Source organism: Rhinatrema bivittatum, chromosome 2 (assembly GCF_901001135.1).
Source record: "Rhinatrema bivittatum chromosome 2, aRhiBiv1.1, whole genome shotgun sequence".
NCBI classification, from domain to species: Eukaryota; Metazoa; Chordata; class Amphibia; order Gymnophiona; family Rhinatrematidae; genus Rhinatrema; species Rhinatrema bivittatum.
In genome coordinates this window covers 348,970,508-348,985,890 of record NC_042616.1, presented here as the reverse complement: position 1 = coordinate 348,985,890, position 15,383 = coordinate 348,970,508, and the positions used below count along the sequence as shown (strand labels likewise).

Here is a 15,383-nt window from a genome sequence, read left to right as displayed (position 1 = left end):
TTGTACAATAATAAGAAGAAAATTGTGTGTTTTCACCAGAATTGAAAATTAGTTTAAAAGATAACAAGCAAAGTAGTTGCATAGAGAATGGTATCTTTCTAATGCTTAAAGACAAAAGCTGTGGTTTCCTGACATTGATTGGGTAACCCTGAGCCTATAATTCTCCTACCCTGTCACCTAAATTTCCAGGCCTAGTGTCCAACAGACGTGGAAGAGATGCCAGAGGGGCCTGGGCCTTGGGGACAGAGTTGCTGTGGTTGGCCATGCTTGGGTCGGGAAGATAGCGGCAGCAGTGACTGGTGGGGGTACTGGCCTATGTTGAAAAGTTGCAGCAGCTTGTGGGATCCCAGGTCATTGTGGTGGCTGGCAGGGCCTGGGCTTGGGGTTATGGTAGCAACTGTCAGGGTCCAGGTTGGGAGGATGGTTGCTGCTGGCAATACTTAAGCCAGGAGGAGGAGAGGTGAAGCTTTTGGAGAAGGAGAGTGACTGTAGGGAGAGGAAAAAGCTGGGGAGAGAGGAAGTAACTGGAGGGAGGTGGGATTGGGGGGAGAAGAGAGGAAACACATCCCTATACCTGCACTTGTGGACACACAAACCACGCGCATTCATGATATAAATAGTATACCAGTGATCAGTATATTAACTGAAAATTATGCCATAATGTTCTGCAGTGCCTTGAGGTCACTGTGTTTCTGATGGCTCATACCTGCTGGCAGGGGGAGTATTTCTTCTGCAGAAAACCACAGATAATTGCTTAATAGAATTTGCTTTAGATTTAATTCTTAGTGGAACGCAGGATTTCGTGAGAGAGTTAACGGTGGTGGGGCCACTTGGCAATAGTGATCATAACATGATCAGATTTAAACTAATAACTGGAAGGGGGACAATAAGTAAATCTACAGCTCTAACACTAAATTTTCAAAAGGGAAACTTTGATAAAATGAGGAAAGTAGTTAGAAAAAACCTGAAAGGTGCAGCTGCAAAGGTTAAGTGTTGAACAGACATGGACATTGTTTAAAAATACAATCCTAGGTGCGCAGTCCAGATGTATTCCATGCATTAAGAAAGGTGGAAGAAAGGGAAAACAATTAACAGTATGGTTAAAAGGTGAGGTGAAAGAGGCTATTTTAGCCAAAAAAAATCCTTTAAAAATTGGAAGAAGGATCCATCTGAAGAAAATAGGATAAAGCATAAGCATTGCCAAGTGAGGTGTAAAACATAGATAAGAAGTTACATTTGGGACCGCTAGGAGAGCGATCCCAACTTGAGGGGAATGTGTGCCCTTGGGCCTCTGCACGACTCCAGACGAATCCAAGACAGCACCGAGGGTTTGGGAGGCGTGTCCCAGCATGGGCGAAGACAAAGTCTGACCCTCTGTCAGACCTGCATGCTTCTGGACGACCAGTAATGCAATGTTGGTTAGTGAACAGTCCTCCGACCGTTCCCAGCCCTTTCAGACCTGCTGCTTAGGTATCAGCAAGAAGCAGCAGGTCGGACTGAGGACGAGGGCAGACGGAGGCCTTGTGACACAGAGGACTGAAGACATGGACGAGAAGACTCTGGATGTGGACTAGGAACTTGGAAGACTCTAGACGAGAAGCTTGGAAAGCTCGGACATTGGCACTGACTCTCAGGGTGCCCTACACAGCTCACCGACATGGGCGGACCCAATGGGCTGGTCGCGGACTACCCTGTCCCACTGCGCGCCCTACACAACCTGAGGAGGCTGGTCATGGACCACGCGGAGAGCGGGACAAGTGCAGGAAGGGAATCCAGCTGAGACGAAACTCCAATGACGAGACAAGGTGTCATCTGGAGAACCAGAGAAGCTGGAAGGTCAGGAGGGAATCCAGCCGAGACGAAACTCCAGTGATGAGGCAAGGTGTCATCTGGAGAACCAAAGGAGCTGGAGGATCAGGAGGACTCAAAATGAGCGAAGGAGTAGCGGAACATCAGGAAGTGGAACATCAGGAAGCCTGGACTAGGAACCTCGGAACATGAAGACACGGAACATCAGGAAACCACAGGAAGCAACGAAGCCTCAGGAAGCAAGACGAGACATGGAGCTCCAATGAAGAACGAAGACCTGACGGAGCGCTGGAAGACACGACTTCCAGAGACAGAAAACTTCAATGCAAGGCAACACAGGAGTGCAGGAGAAGCCCTTTTATAGGGCTGAACCAGGAAACCGTCATCAGGTAGGACCCGGGGCATATCCGGCCGCGGGCCCGTTAAATCTTGTGAAGAGGCACGGCCTGCGCCTTAGGAGCAGGAAGCAGGAAGCTGTGCAGGACCATGGCCAGCGGCCCTGCACAGACGTAGACAACAGGAGAGCAGGGCTGGGCCGAGGAGCAGGCCCCGACGTCAGCAGCGGCTCCTGCCGCTGCAGGAGGGATCAAAGGCGGCTCCAGCCGCCAGGAGAGACCGGGAACTGTGGCCTCTGGCCGCAAAGAGAACTGACGTCCGCAGCTTCCTGCCGCTGAATAAAACGCTGCCTCTCGGCTCCCTGCCGTGAACAAGGACAAGACTGGAAGCAGCCTCCCGACCACTTAGGAGGTCAGAAGTGTGGCGGTCCAGACCGCGTGGCAGCAGTGGCAGTAATGGCGACCTCCTGGACGAATGGATTGACCCGGCGGCGGCACTAGGTTGCGAAAGCAGTGTGGCTAGAAGGTAGGAGAGAGGCCTGCTCGTGGGGGAAACTCCACGAGCAGGAATCATAACATAAGACAGCTGAAGAGAGAATTTGAAATGAAGTTGTCCATAGAGGCAGAAACTCATAATAACTTTTTAAAATATATCCGAAGCAAGAAACCTGTGAGGGAGTTGGTTGGACTGTTAGATGACCGAGGGGTTAAAAGGCCTCTTAGGGAAGATAAGGCCATTGCAGAAAGACTAAATAAATTCTTTGCTTCCGTGTTTACTAATGAGGATGTTGGGGAGATACCAGCTCTGGAGATGGTTTTCAAAGGTGATGAGTCAAAGAAACTGAACCAAATCACTGTGAACCTGGAAGATGTAGTAGGCCAGATTGACAAACTAAAGAGTAGCAAATCATCTGGACCGGATGGTATGCATCCTAGGGTACTGAAGGAACTAAAAAATGAAATTTCTGTATTAGTTAAAATTTGTAATCTATTATTAAAATCATCCATTGTACCTGAAGACTGGAGCGTGGCCAATGTAACCCCAATATTTAAAAAGGGCTCCGGGGCAATCCAGGAAACTATAGACCAGTGAGCCGGACTTCAGTGCCGGGAAAAATAGTGAAAACTATTCTAAAGATGAAAATCATAGAAAGACATGGTTTAATGGAACACAGTCAACAAGGATTTACCCAAGGGAAGTCTTGCCTAACAAGTCTGCTTCATTTTTTTGAAGGGGTTAATAAACGTGGATAAATGTGAACTGGTAGTTGTAGTATATTTGGATTTTCAGAAGGCGTTTGACAAAGTTCCTCATGAGAGGCTTCTAAGAAAACAAAAAAGTCATGGGATAGGAGGTGATGTCCTTTTGTGGATTACAAACTGGTTAAAAGACAGGAAACAGTATTATTAAATGGTCAATTTTCTCAGTGGATAAAGGTAAACAGTGGAGTGCCTCAGGGATCTGTACTTGGACTGGTGCTTTTCAATATGTTTATAAATGATCTGGAAAGGAATACGACGAGGTTATCAAATTTGCGGATGATACAAAATTATTCAGAGTAGTTAAATCATAAGCAGATTGTGATACATTACAGGAGGACCTTGTAAGACTGGAAGATTGGGCAACCAAATGGCAGATGAAATTTATTGTGGACAAGTGCATGGTGTTGCATATAGGGAAAAATAACTCTTGCTGTAGTTACATGATGTTAGGTTCCATGTTAGGAGCTGCCACCCAGGAAAAAGATCTAGGCATCATAGTGGATAATAATTTGAAATCTTTGGCTCAGTGTGCTGCAGCAGTCAAAAAAGCAAACAATGTTAGGAATTATTAGGAAGGGAATGGTTAATAAAACGGAAAATGTCATAATGCCTCTGTTTCGCTCCATGGTGAGACCGCAACTTGAATACCGTGTACAAGTCTGGTCACTGCATCTCAAAAAAGATATAGTTGCGATGGAGAAGGTACAGAGAAGGGCAACCAAAATGTTAAAGGGGATGGAACATCTCCCCTATGAGGAAAGGCTGAAGAGGTTAGGGCTGTTCAGCTTGGAGAAGAGATGGCTGAGGATATGATAGAGGTCTTTAAGATCATGAGAGGTCTTGAACAAGTATATGTGACTCTGTTGTTTACACTTTTGGATAATAGAAGGACTAGGGGGCACTCCATGAAGTTAGCAGGTAGCACATTTAAGACTAATCGGAGAATATTCTTTTTCATTCAATGCACAATTAAGCTCTGGAATTTGTTGCCAGAGGATGTGCTTAGTGTAGCTGGGTTAAAAAATGGTTTGGATAAGTTCTTGGAAGAGAAGTCCATTGACTATTATTAATCAAGTTGACTTAGGGAATGGCCTCTGCCATTACTGGCATCAGTAGCTTGAGATCTTCTTGGTGTTTGGGTACTTGCCAGGTTCTTGTGGCCTGGTTTGGCCTCTGTTGGAAACAGGATGCTGGGCATGATGGACCCTTGGGGTGACCCAGCATGGCAATTTCTTATGTTCTTAGGTATCGTGCTCCCACTAGCTGGACTACTTGGAATTCAAAACATTCAAATAAAAATAATCGAGGCTTTTGCTTTTTTTTTCATCAATTAGCAGGACTGAATTAGCTATGACATATGGGGTGATGTCACCTGGTGGCACCAAACGGACCAGTCTTCTCCTAGCTAGTAGAACTTTTAGCTTTACTGAGCATGTGTGGGAATTCCCATATGGGTGTTGCCTCGTGGGCCTCTTCACTTATTTTTTTGTCTAACCACAGTCTCTCCAAAATCTTTTATCTTTCCATGTATTTTTCTTAATTTTTTTTCTTCAGTTCTTAATTTCACAGTTGCCTTGCTGCTTTAGCAGCACTCACAACAACACTTTTAAGTGCTACCAAAAAAAAAAGTAATGTTTTGCCTTCTCAAGATGTCCAGCAAAAAGACCACCACAGTAAATGGGTTCAAAAACTGCATTTGCGGCAAAGTAATGTCCATTACGGATGGGCACAAACTCTGTTGTCATTAACTAGGTACAGATCATGATCGCCAACACTCCAGAGCTTATAAAATGGAGGAATGGCATACGGGGGGTTTTTTTTTTTGTTTTTTTTTAGCCGTTGCAGTTACTCCTCCTCCTCCTACAGGCCAGCATTGTCTGCCTCACCAGGAAAAGAGTTGATCCAGAGCTCCTCAAAAACTTCTCCTTTGGGGCAGGCCAGAATGTCAGGGTTGAGTAGTGCCAATCAACTGGCATCAAAGAAGAAGCAGAGTCACTCCAAGGAGCCACCAGAACAACCAGTACCGAAGAAGCAATGTGGACCATCAGCAAATGGTGCATCGATGCACAGAACTCATGCTCCGTTGGTGCATGGAACGTTGGTGCTGTCTGTCTATGCCTTGTCAGCACCATTGGCTTGCACACACTCGATTCAGTTGATACATGCTTCCAAGCATGCTAAGTCGGGACATTCAAAGCAGTCTGCCCCAAAACCATCAAAGCATCCAATGTCTGTGAAGCAAGACATTTATGTTTTAAATATTGATGTCATCAATGCACAAATTTATGGCACACTCCATATCTCAAGCCTTGGATAATGGTGCTTTCCCACATGTTGAATTACTGACAAGTTTATGCAGTCCATCCAAGATCAGGAGTGGAAGGAGATAAGTTATTTGAACCTCCTCCGATCACTAGAGTCCTTACACCAACAAAATTGCTGGCAGAGAGCTTGTGTTTGGAGACTCCGGATCCTATATGTTCCCTGTTGCTTCTTGTTTCTAACAGGCCTCAAATTCAAGTGCAAGAGCCTATTTTAGTTTCAGGAAAAAGATGTTCCAGGTCAGAGAACATGTCAGCCACTCCACCAAATAATGGAGCTGGTGAAAAATTTCTTTACGTCTTTGGCTAAAGAGAAAGGAGGAGCTGTCTAGTCTTGTTTTGATATTGCCAGCTTCCTCATGCAGGAAGGAGTCCCAGCATCGCCAATTTGGGTGAATTCACTCTTATTAAGACATTTTTCTTCTCCTATTTTAATTGCAGTGGAGTTTAGCCAGTCAGAAGTCATACACCAGAACTATTTCCATCCGAGGTGACCAAGGGACTCTTTCCCCCCCCCCCCCCCCCCCCCCCCAAAGTCACAGTCTTCATCATTGGGGTCCTGCGTTAAGGTTTCCAAATTCTTAAGTTCAGAAGAGGGATCAAGGGGAATACCTTCTCCAGAAGACATTTCTTATTAGAAATTCTTGGATAACTAGGGGAAGGCGCTTGGACTAGTTTTACTTAAAGATCAAGACCCTCACATGGAGGTGTTAGTCTCCTCCAAATTTTGCATATGCCAGCATAATCAGCAGCTTTACCAGTCCACGGTAACCTACAACAGTTGCAGATGAGAATGTGGGAAAAACCTCTCTTGTACTCCTACTGCTAGAAAATTAGATCTCAAATACACACTTGCTCTGAAATGTACTAGTTGTTTGTTTAATGTATTAATATTAATATTTATCTAACGAATGTGTTTTATGTATTAAGTTGTTTTAATCTGTAAACCGGAGTGAAGGCAACTTGCTATACTTCGGTATAAAAAAGAGTCTAAATAAATAAATATAGAGTAGAAAAATCACCAGGTTTTGCAGTAGACCAATTACCGCATCAATCCATTGTCGTGAATTCATCAGGAAATGTTTCTTAACAGAAAGAAGGTGGATGCTTAGCATTCACGGCTGGAAGAGGTGGTAAAGATGAAAAGAGCAAATTAATTAAAACAGCATGGGATGAACACTATGGATCCCTAAAGGATAGAGGAGGAATGAAGAAAAGGGGGCATGGGGATAACATGCAAGGAATGGCAGTTGCTACCCCTAACAGAAGGCATATTTCCCTTAACCAATTAGCCTTGACGCAACTGCAACATCACAGATAATGCTATTTGACCATGCTTTGCTTTTGGACTTGGCCATAGAAGCAGTCCTGCGCTTTTTCCCTAATGTCTGTGTATCAGTATCCCAGACCATAAAAGTCAGGACCCAGCATTGGCTGTCTCCTAAATTCAGTTCCCTTCTCCCCCCCCCCCACCCCCCGCGCCAAAGCCTTGATGCTTTAAATGCAACTGAAACATTGCTCCCTGCTCCAACAATGGGGGAAAAGCAAAATTGGATTCAAACAGCCAAGCGGGTCCTGACTTCTATGGTCTGGGATACCGATACCAGTGGGGTAGCCATGGGTGGGCCTAGGTGGGCCGTGTCCCACCCACTTTGCACTCAGGCCCACCCAATCAGCGCTGCCCAGGGCCAAGAAGAGGAGTCCTGTCACAGAGCTCATCCTGCGCGGCCCGAGAAGAGGAGGCCCAAGGCAGGGCATTCGCAGAGTTCATCCTGCATGGCTAAGAAGGAAGCCTGTCACAGTAAGGAGGACCAGGAGAGAGGGAGAACCCTGACAGAGTGTGTGTATAGGAGTGAGAAACCTCTGTGTTTGTGTGCATGTATGCATGAGAGAGAATATGGGAATGAGAAACCTGTGTGTGTGTGTGTGTGCATGAGAGAGAGCATGGGAGTGAGAAGCCTATGTGCATATGAGAGAATATGGGAATGAGAAGCTTGTGAGAGTATGTGTGAGAGAGAGCATGGGAAAGAGAAGCCTATGTGTGTGTATGAGAGAGAGAAAGCGAGCATGTGGGAGTGAGTCTATTTTTTTTTTTTGAGAGAGCATATGGAGTGGAGAGCCTGTATGGGTGTGAGAGAGAGAGAGAGAGTGTGTGGGTGTGAGATCCTGTGTATGTGAGAGAGCAAGCATGTAGAAGTGGGAGCCTGCATGTAAGAGAGAGCATGTAAGAGTGGGAACCTGCTTGTGATAGAGAGTATGCGAGAGTGGGAGCTTGGGTAAGAGAGAGTGTGTGTAAGTGGGAGCCTGTATGAAGGAGAAAGGAAAGACATGAGAGAAGAAACGAATAAGAGAGATCTAGGAAAAGACAGTCGAGGGGAAAAAAAGAGACTGACTAGCTGATTAGAAAAATAAGAGCAGACAACAAAGGTAAAAAAAAATATATTTTGACTTTAAGTGATTGAAATATGTTATCTTTGGGAATGTGCATTTTTTATATATTTGTATTTTACATTTTATTCAGTATTCCACTGTTCATAGTCTGGTTTCTTGGGTTTTCCAGTTCAATCTTAGCTGTGTGTTTCTATTTCTAATTTATAGTTTCTTATTCTTTGTGGCGCATGTGTGACACAGGTGCAGTATTTTAGCTAGCGCATAGTTTCTCTGTGGGGATTTGCAGCAATCTAGCTTGTTTGCCCAGTAGGTGTTATATTTTAGGGCCTGGTATAATGTTTGCCTTTCTGCTTTTTCATAGATAAGGTTGCTGCTGTTTGAGACCTGAGAATTATTGCTGTTATGGTATGGTATGGCAAGTTTCTAGATGGTTTATTATATTTTTGTAGGGGTTTATATTACTTCACAAAGTGCTTGCAGTAGAGGAAGTTTCTTTTGATGTTACTGAGGTGACATCAGAATCTGAATATATTTTTTTTTGCATGTTGGGTTATAATATGAACAATCCTAGTTCTGCTCTGCACCCATTGCAAATCTTAAGTTCTTATGATTATTGCTGTTTTATTGTAGCTATGATATATTCTGATTTTTTGGAAATAAGATTCATAAAAGAATACACTGATATTTGTTTTATGTGATTGGATTTGATGTTTAATTTTTATGTGATATTGTGTATTTATAAACTGCAGTACATATAAAATAAATTAATACAGACCAATAAGCTATTTTTAATGTTGGGAAGTGCTTTTGAAGCAAAATATTTTAAAGCGTCATTCATGATGGTTGTTGCAGATTACAAAGAAATCCATTGTCAGGTGTATTCTAAGGTATTTATTTATTGATAAGAGTACAACTAGTAGGGTTCAAACCTGTATGTCTACTGCCCATCCATGTTGACCTTGGGCCCCCCCAAAAATTCAGTTCTGGCTATGCCACCGACTGATACGCAGACATAAGGGAAAAAGCACAGGACTACTTCTATGGCCACGTCCATAAGCAAAGTATATCAAGCAATATTATGAATATTCAAGAAAACTCATCACCCAGTAAAAAATGTTACTAGCTGAAATTTTTATAGGTATCATAAGGTTTGGGGATAACTGCACAAAGCAACAGTTGCCACCCTTAAGAGAAATATGGGAGTAACCTGCACAGAGTGGCATTACTACATTAAACTTGATGGGCAGACTGGATGGGCCATTTATTTATGTCAAGTAAAAAAAAAAATTATTAACATAATATATATTTCTTGCTGCTCTTACAGAACAGTCCAATTAAGAATGGCTTTTAAAATATCCATGTAGTTTGTGTAATCTGCACTTCATTGCAGCATTCATTTGTTTAATCATTCTATATGAACCTTAGGTTTTAGGTCATTGATAGCAAAGGCAGTGGTGTCAACCTGCTTACTCAGGGGCCAATGCAATACAGTGCGCTCAGCCGAGTGCAGTGTATAACCCGCAGTCAGACGCGGGTTAAATAGGCGCTAATTCACCCCCTAATACAATAAGGGGATTAGTGCCTATTTAATGCGCGTCTGACGAGGAGTGAGTGGAATAGCGCTCATCACATGCAAATGCATGTGAATAAGGCTATAATTCATTCACTCCAAATGCAAAAAAATAAATGTGCGTCTCAGTCGCACATTTATCGCTCAGCTATTAACGCCTGCCTGGAGCAGGCGTTAATAACTGAGCGCATTGAAAAGTACAGAAAAGCAGAAAAAACTGCTTTACTGTACTTCTTTTAAAAGTTAAAAAAAAAAAAAAAAAAACCTCAGCCGGCCGCATTAAAAAGACTGACGCCAATATGCTCGGCGTCCGTTTTCGTAACCGGCCGGCTGCATTATGAAAACCGACGTGATAAACTTGCTGGTGCCATGCGCGCATTAAGAAAGCGGGGGCTGACTTTTTAGCGCCCGCTTTCCTTGCTTTTTTTTGCATCGGCCCCTAAATTACTTAAAGATCTTTGGTTGTAACACACACACATTAAAAATCTGTTTGCAATTGCACAAATGAACCTCATGATGGCAGTGCAGGCTAACACATTATCAAACCTTTCCCTTTTTTGAGGGCAGCAGCCTTCTGAAGATCAAATTGTACTATGTGAGATGTTGCCACACAATATCTTTATGGGGCAAGGCAGATATGCTGGTCTAAATGTGAATAGTAAGAAATGAGCTTATGAGGCAGTTTTAGTTGCTTTTAAGTCATCTATAATTGAATTTCATGCTCCTGTCCTTGTGGATGAAATCATTGAAGGTTACATGAATGTGAGATCTCTTCACCATAAGGAGAATCTAGTTACAGATACTGAGCAAAACAATCTAGATCTCATGTTAATATTGGAATTTTGGCACTATGAGTATGACAGAATGCACTTACGTCATGTCTCACGCTTCGTGAAGGTTCGTTTGATGGAACATCGCTCTAGATTTAATACTTCTACCTTGACAGCACCAATAGTGGCTCATTGCATTGAAAGGCAACATACATTTGAACAGTTACAGTGGATAGTAATCAAAAAATCGCCTGCACTATACATGGAGGTTACTATCAAATGAGACTGTATTACTGGGAACAATATTGAATTTTCACTTTGCAAACTGTGTATCCTATGGGCCTAAATGAAGAATTGGATTGGCCATCATTGTTATAACGTTTTATTTAAATTTATTTATTTAAAGCTTTTCTATACAGACTTTCTTGATACAAATCAAATCAGATCGGTTTACATGAAACAAAGGCATTAGAAGAACGTAAACCATAACCAAAGGGAGCAAAAAGTTACAATAAACAAGGGGAAGAAACTGGGATAATGAAAATGCAGAGGGGGAAGAAGTCTTCAACAAGGTAAATACAACTATAGCGATGGTGGGTACTAGAGGCATGCGTCAGATCTATGGCCAGGCAGTGCTAAGGCCATGCTAGCCTTGTTTAGGGGAAGGCTTGTCTGAACAACCATGTCTTCAGTTTTTTTTTAAAAGTCAGTAGACAGGTTTCCTGCCTGAGGTCCGGGGGAGTGGCATTCCAGATGGCCAGTCCCGCTGTCGAGAAGGCCCGTTCTCTGATGGTTGATCGGTGAACCACTTTGTAAGGGGGGGTTTGCAGAGATCCCTTGTAAGCTTCCCGGATGGGTCTAGCCGAGGTGTGAAGTTTAAGCGGAAATTGCAGGTCAAGGGGGACCTGGTGGTATATGCTTTTGTGGATGATAGTGAGAGATTTGTGAAGGATTCTGAAGCTAACTGGGAGCCAGTGCAGGTCCCTGAGTATAGGCGTAATGTGATCTCTCCGATTTGTGTTCGTCAGGATTCTCGCCGCTGCGTTTTGTAGCATCTGAAGGGGTTTTGTGGTAGATGCAGGGAGACCTAGAAGAATAGCGTTACAATAATCTACCTTAGAGAACAAAATAGCCTGGAGAACAGATCTAAAGTCGTGGTGGTGTAGTAGCGGCTTGAGTCTTTTCAGCACCTGTAGTTTATAGAAGCAATCCTTGGTGGTAAGGTTTATGAACTTCTTTAAACTCAGATGTCTATCGATTATAACTCCCAGGTCTCTTGCTTGTGTGATTTGAGTGTTATAGTGTGACTGAAGGAGGTGGTTGTCGTCTTCTGGGGTGATAAGGAGTTCAGTCTTGGCCGCATTAAGCACCAGGTTAAGGCCAGCGAGGAGGAGATTAATCATTTGCAGACAGTTGTCCCATTGCTTGAGTGATTTTGCTAGGGATTCGGATACAGGAATCAAAATTTGAACGTCGTCCGCGTATATGTAGTGTTTCAGATTTAAAGAATTGAGCAATTGGCAGAGGGGCAGGAGGTAGATATTGAACAGGGTGGGGGATAGTGATAGTTCCTACGTCTCATGGCTGTTTGTTTAAACAGAAATTTTGAATAGGATGTTGCTTCGGCCATTTTGATGCTGTTTGCCGGATGAATTGGAGGAGAAATTTTTTTGTTCAGCGGTTGATCCCCTGACGAAGGACTAGAACTGAAACCTGGCCATGTTGGGAGTGCATGGTTTGAGCTAAGTATTTTGTGAAATGTTTAAGGAGAATTCATAAACATTTGGGATCGTTTACAACTATGTACGGCTCAATCTAAAAAAACAGATCAACTCCATCCTCAAAGAAGGTTTCTTCAAGCTCAGTATTCTAAAGAAACTCAGACCCCTCCTCCACTATCATGATTTCTGCACCGTCATCCAAGCTACCCTTTCCTCAAAGCTAGACTACTGCAATGCCCTCCTCCTCGGACAACCCTCCTCTACTACAAAACCCTTACAAATGTTCCAAAATGCTATCGCCAGGGTCATTATCAACTCACGGAAAGCTGATCACATTACCCCCATACTCAAAGACCTCCACTGGCTCCCCATCGCATCCCGTATTCTCTTTAAAATCCTTACCATAGTACACAAATCCATCTACTCTCACAACTCTAACTGGCTTGATGAACCCTTTTGCCCCATACGCTCTGAACGACCCATTCGATCTGTCAACAAAGGCACCCTCTCAATACCTCCTATAAAAAAAAAAGCCCACCTCTCCGCCACAAGGGATCGCGCACTCTCCATTGCAGGCCCTAAACAATGGAACTCCCTCCCGACCACACTCAGACTTGAGCCATGCTACTCTAAGTTCAGAAAGAAACTAAAGACGTGGCTCTTCCGACAAGCCTACCCAGATTAACTATCCCTTATCTCCCCTCCTCCAATTCCACCACAGCCCCATCTCAAATGGAACCCAATTGTATATAGACTCTTGTAATTAGCCTGCTACTACTCAACACGTTATATATAGACCTTTGTAAATAGCCTGTTACAGTTTAAATTTAATGCTTGTATTTTTCAGTGCCTTCTGCACTATGTATTTAATCCCTCTCGTTTCCCCTTCCTGTTGATTGTATTTTCAGCCTATTAGTTGCAATGTGAACCGGTATGATGTTTGCATACTAATGCCGGTATATAAAAGTTTCAAATAAATAAATAACTTTCTGCAAAATAGCGTTTTTAGCATTGATACAACATCGAGTGTTACAGTGTTTGAGCAGCGACATAACAATCAGTGTATTAAAATAGTATTGAAGACTTTTTTAGTCAATTTTAAGTGCATAACAAAAGATTTAAAAAAAATATTTTTTTCTTTGGTAATATGATCATGTTTTTATGGTATTGCATTTACCAAAAAAATAAGGTGGTTAGTTAATGATTACAAAAAAGTCATATTGGGCAACCTGGATGGTACCTTGAAAAGAAAAGTTTGAAACAACCACTGTCCATCATTTCATATTTTTATATGGGTATTTGAATTTATTAATTAAGCAGTCTTTTTTCCATAATAACATTGATCAGCTTTTTTTTAGGTGAGGCTTATTTTTCATCTTTGATTTATTACACACTCTCAACAGGAAATATTAGATTTATTAATTCATCACAAATCACTCTCAATATGTATTTGACCCGCTTTTTAAAAACTTCATACAGTCTGATTATAGTTTGAATTTATATTAATTGTCAGAATATTAGCCCCAGAGTTGTTGTGAGAAAAGGAAAGTGCAGTCTATAATGAATACAGAATTGTTTGGAAGGGAACCTGTTTGTACTAGCAATCCACTGAGAAAATTGACCATTTAATCCTATTCTGTTTCTGTCTTTTAACCAGTTTGCAGTCCACAAAAGGACATCGCCTCCTATCCCATGACTTTTTAGTTTTCTTAGAAGCCTCTCATGAGGGTCTTCCTCAAATGCCTTCTGAAAATCCAAATACACTACATCTACGGGTTCACCTTTATCCACATGTTTATTAACCCCTTCAACAAAAATGAAGCATATTTTTTGACTGTGTTCCATTAAACCATGTCGTTCTATATGCTCTGTGATTTTAATTTTTAGAATAGTTCCCACTATTTTTCCTGGCACTGAAGTCAGGCTCACTGATCTGTAGTTTTCCCGGATCACCCCCTGGAACCCTTTTTAAATATTGGAGTTACATTGGCTACCTTCCAGTCTTCAGGTACAATGGATGATTTTAATGATAGGTTACAAATTTTAACTAATAGGTCTGAAATTTCATTTTTGTGTTCCTTCAGGACCCTGGGATGCATACCATCTGGTCCAGGTGATTTGCTACTCTTTAGTTTGCCAGTCTGGCCTACTACATCTTCCAGGTTCACAGTGGTTTAGTTCAGTTCATCTGAAAAACCATCTCAGGAACCAGTATCTCCCCAACATCCTCATTAGTAAACACAGTGTTGCGCAGAGTGGACCCTTGGGCCAAGGTGAGGTTGACACCACCTGCAGAAGGAGGTCCCCCTGCAGGTCCTCATCAACAGGTGATGTGGAAACCCAACAGGACCTTCACCAATACCAGCCCTCGTTCCCCGCAGGTTGAGCCCTTGAGTACCGGGGCCAGCTGGGCTTAGGCATAGATCCCCAAATGATGAATCCAAGGGCGACGGCAGATAAGTGGAATCCAGAAGATTGGCTGAAGACTGGGGCAGGCAGCAAACAGACGAGTCCAGGAGGAGGCCAAAGGGCAGGCGGTGAAGAGAGCAGAATCCAGAAAACAGGCAGAATGTCAGGGTGGGCAGCAGCCAATCTGAAGTCAGTGGGACATACCGAGGTCAAGCCAGAGAATCAGTTCAAGGTGCAGGGGCACAGGAGTAGGAACACGGAGACAGGATCATGAACTTGGAGCAGGATCACCAACGCTGAGCAACTTGCTACTCGGATAAGTTTGACCTGTTGCTGAAGCAAGGGTTGGGCAGCAGGGGCTGTCTTAAATAGTGCTGTGAGTTGACAGCATCCAGGGCCACGGGAAGTTTTTCCACCGCGGCCCCTTTAAGTTCTACAGAGAGCCGCAAGCGCCTGCCTAGCAATGGCTGAGGCAGTCAGCACGGTGGCGTTGGTGCTTCACCACACTGGAAGGAAGCGATGGCAGTGGATCTGGGACACCATGAAGGGGCCCGGACCGACTCAGTGCCCACTCCTCTAAGCCCCCTTCCCAAGGGTTTGGGCTTCTTTGGATGAGGCATGAAACTTCTTGAGTAAGTCCTTGTCCAGGATATTGGAAGCTGGTTCCCTTGAGTTCTCTTCTGGGCCGTACCCTTCCCAGACTCCCACTTTTTGTTTCGGTGGCAGACATCCAATTTCTCTTTCACCTGGTAGAGTTCATCTTCATCAGTGGAGACTTTTTTGTAGATCAGGAA

At 43.3% G+C, this 15,383-nt stretch overlaps 1 protein-coding gene across 1 annotated transcript in view; it reads left to right on the top strand.

The window, feature by feature from the left end:
* Nucleotides 1-15,383, top strand: part of CHMP5 (charged multivesicular body protein 5) — a 162,999-nt gene that overhangs the window by 38,763 nt on the left and 108,853 nt on the right. The gene's annotated exons all lie outside the window — the stretch shown is intronic.